At 33.4% G+C, this 4,228-nt stretch overlaps 1 protein-coding gene across 1 annotated transcript in view; it reads right to left on the bottom strand.

The window, feature by feature from the left end:
• LOC106877348 (centrosomal protein CCDC61) overlaps positions 1-3,951 on the bottom strand; it is a 107,103-nt gene extending 103,152 nt beyond the window's left edge. Inside the window, exon 1 of the mRNA XM_052970643.1 lies at positions 3,809-3,951. The gene's annotated coding sequence lies outside the window, so the exon portion shown is untranslated. The remainder of the gene's footprint in view (positions 1-3,808) is intronic.
• Positions 3,952-4,228: the final 277 nt, after the last annotated feature.

Below are 4,228 nucleotides of genomic sequence, written 5' to 3'. Positions count from 1 at the left end.
TGTGTGTGTGTGTGTGTGTGTGTGTGTGTGTGTGTGTGTGTGTGTGTGCAGATATAAATACACATATATACATGCATACACACATATATATACATGTATGCATGTATATATGTAATGTGAGATAATAGTTTCACTATGTATATATTATATACATAGTGAAAATATTAATAGTGAAACTATTAAAACTTAAACTATTATCCCGCATTACAATAGAGATGTTATTGTTTCACTTTTCACACATAATACAGTCTAAGAGATTGCTCCAGGCTCGCATTTGGCTCATGACATACCATGGACCCTAAGTAGTGTATGTGTAAAATTTGAATGAAATCGGTTGGGTAGTTTTTGAGTTTTAGTGATGCACACATAGACACACAGAGAGACAGACATTCTCAGTTTTGTATATATAGTTATATATACATAGTAAAGATGAAAATTGATAAAATCAGCATGTGATTTTTACCAGCATGCAGCTTTTGTAATTTTCACTATTATAATTTTCACTTTTACTATATATATATATATATATGTATATATATACACACACATATGTATATTGATGTAGTTCAAGATGGTCATTTCCTTTTCCTTTTTTTTTTTGCCAAATAAACACACGCATTATATATTCGTTCTTCGCTCGTTTATTAGTTCTTAATATATAGTGCATATATAGTGTTTATTTGGCAGAAAAAAAAAATAGCCATCCCAGAATACAACAATATCTATTTCAGCACACAGTTTCACATCAGGAATCTTGCAACATATCATATACTATTTTTGGGATAAACCTTTTCTGTCCAGAGGCCAACTAGTAAATGTTTTCTACAATTTCATTTAAGCGGGGTTACTTGTGATGCTGCATGTCTTAAGGCAATGTCAAATAAGTGCTAAGAACATTTTTCATTTTGGAGATGTTTCAGTTTGAATTGGACTTTTAATATCAAGTCTAATTGTTGTGTGTTGAAATACTTTCTTAGTAGTTTCAATCTGATTTATTGTATATTGTCTTAACGAAGCTCAAATTGCAAAGCATTGCATCATAATAATAATGATAATAGTATTATTGTGTATAGTGCTCAGGTGCACTATACATAATCAAAGGTGCATGTACAGTACATAGAAGGATGTACAATAGTCAGGAAAGTAAAGAGTGTACAAGACATGATATACATATTTGCATGCGTATTGAGTGGGGATATCAGGTGTAGTGTTGGCGAATTTCAGGAAGCATGGAGATTTTAAAGGGTGCAATATCTCAGCAACTAACTACTGCTGCAGGTAGTTTGTTCCATCATTCAGCAACTTTGAGTGCAAAAAAAATGTTTCCGAAAGTCATGGGACCTGTGTTGTTTTCTGACTTTGTAGGCATGCCCACATGTCTTAGACACATGGAGCTCAAAAAGGTGCTCAAGGTGGTTGTTGGCATGATGGTTAATAATTTTGTGGGTGTTTACCATACAATCCCTTCCATAAATTGTGTATAAACTGGTTTATGACTGTTATATGACAAACCTCTCACTATCAGTGTGTCAATTATTTAATTAGTATATAAGATTACTTAACTTGCATGTAAATTTATCTTTATACATTGTCTCTTCATATTTAAAGGTTGTTTTCACACATCAGTAAACTGTATCTAGCCCTTTCCTTTTTTTTCTCTGACCTGCATCAATTTACAAATCACCTATAATCATGCACCATAACACAAAATGTAATATTCCATTGCATAAATAATATTTTGTATATATGATTTAGAATCTTTTATGAGAACATGACGCATGTGAAAGGTAAGCATTAATACAGCAGTGTGTATTTATCATCATCATCATCATCGTTTAACGTCCGCTTTCCATGCTAGTATGGGTTGGATGATTTGACTGAGGACTGGTGAAACCGGATGGCAACACCAGGCTCCAATCTGATTTGGCAGTATTAGATATGAATATAGGTGTACATAATGTTGCTGTTATCCCTTTGTACATAGTTGTCCACATTCAACATACAACATTGTTTCCTTGTACATGACCATGTACAACCACCATAATGTTGTTGCTGACTCCTTGGTTAGTGTACAGTGGGACAACAAAATTTGTTAAAATATATGACACGTGACTGGAATATAATAACAGAAATATACAGTGGGGTAAATTAGAAATTGTATGAGAAAAGATGTATTAATTTGACTGCAACCAACCTTTATAAGCTGGCTTGAGACAAATTTTATGATTCATAGTGTCATCCAAAATCATAACGATATACTACAGACAACAGTGGAAGGTCAAATATGGGACTTTAAGAAAAGTGTTATATAATTATTTCTGTTCTACCCCATCTCCTAAACTTACTGGACTTGTGCCAAAACTTGAAACAATTATTATGATTACCATTCCACTTTGCTGCTTCATTAATAATGCAGACTGAATTTCCAAAATAATTTTGTACAACCTAATTATTGTTTTGTTTTGTTTTTATGTTTGCAAACATTTTATAAGTGCAGGCATGGCTTGATGGTAAGAAGTTTGTTTCCACATTGTTCTGGGTTCAATCTCTCTGTGAGCCAACAAAAGCCTTGTGAGTAGATCTGGTAGACAGAAACTGAGAGAGGCCTGTCATATATATTGGTTAGTTGAAATATGTTTGACACATATTTCAACTGCTAAAGGCAAATACACTGCAGTTACCATGGAGATGTATGTATGCACATATGCATGTATATATATGTGTGTGTGAGTATATGTTTGAGTCTCTTTGTCTTGACATCACATGGTGGTTGTAAAATGATTGTCACAGTGTTATTAATTTCCAATATATAATAATAATAATAATAATAATAATAATCCTTTTTACTATAGGCACAGGGTCTGGAATTTGGGGGAAGTAAGGTAGCTGATTATACTGAACCCAGTACACAACTAGTACTTATTTTATTGACTCTGAAAGGATGAAAGGTAAAGTTAACCTTGGTGGAATTTGAACTCAGAATGTAAGGACAGGTGAAATGCCATTAAGCATTTTGTCCAGCATGCTAACACAAATCACTTGGCTAAAAGTCATGGTGCCCAAATGAAGATCATTTTAATCTAGTTTAATACCTTGTTTCAGGTTCAAGTCACACTATGATTGACCTAAACACCTTATCCTACAGTAAAATTTTTAAGTTGGCCCAGAAGCTTTTTTGTAGTTGCTCAGATTTGTTGTCTTGAAAATGAAACTGTGTTTCATGTCTTAAATCTCAAGAAAATATTCCCACAATGGATGTGAGATTCCTTCTTTATTCCATCAGGTTTACAAATGAGTGATGATGATTTCCACGACCATCACCTTGTATTTGTCATGGAATTTTTTGTGAAAGAATACAAAAGTAGTTTTCTGCAGCCTTGGTTTTCTTTTCGTTTTTATTTTATTTATTTTTTTTTATAGCTATTTCTGAAAATGAGAGAAAATAGAAAACTTAACCCCCACCAAAGATACTGAGTTGACCTTGACAGAATTTGAACTCAGAAAGCTAGAATATGTGCCAGAAGGCATTTGCTCCGATACTCTAGAGATTTGCTGCCTTAGAGATGGGATGGTTACTATTAAAATAATGATGAGATTAGATTTCTACTTGAGAGCAACATATTAGGTTTCTTCTATCTATATGTCTGAAGGGAGAATTCAGAAGTTGTTTCTGTCTACTTGAGCAAAATTGACTAGGGTTACATACCAACAAATATTGACATCGTGTTTAACGGAAAATCAGAAATCAATAAAATACAGACATAGAAAACTGCTGATTTTCTTGGAACAGAGCAAAAACCAATCCTACCAAGGTGTATTGCCATCCATCTCGATAACAGAGAATTTAGATGAGGTTGGAAGATAGGAGATTTGACGTGAATTTTTCGCAGAAGTCGTTGTATCGAAGAAAGTAGGGAATCATATCGTCAGCAAGAGACAATATCAGTTACTGCCAATGACGTTTTTATTTTTATTATTCTAAGAGAAATAGGTTTAGGTCAATAACCTTGAGACCTTGAGATGAAGAGTTGGCTGGCAAGGGGCGATATGGCTGCAGCTGACATTTAAATTGTTTTATTCTCTCTCAAATTACGGTAGATTTGTAAGGGAAGATGAGAAAATTGATGAAGAGTTTTAAAGTATTAGGGCTTTAAATATTTCAATGTACGAGCTATAGAATGTATAATTATTGATTTGCTTCGATCGCGTAAGATTTTTAGCTTATTAA

This window comes from Octopus bimaculoides, chromosome 9, assembly GCF_001194135.2.
Source record: "Octopus bimaculoides isolate UCB-OBI-ISO-001 chromosome 9, ASM119413v2, whole genome shotgun sequence".
Classification (NCBI taxonomy): Eukaryota; Metazoa; Mollusca; class Cephalopoda; order Octopoda; family Octopodidae; genus Octopus; species Octopus bimaculoides.
This window is presented reverse-complemented; position numbering and strand designations above follow the sequence as displayed.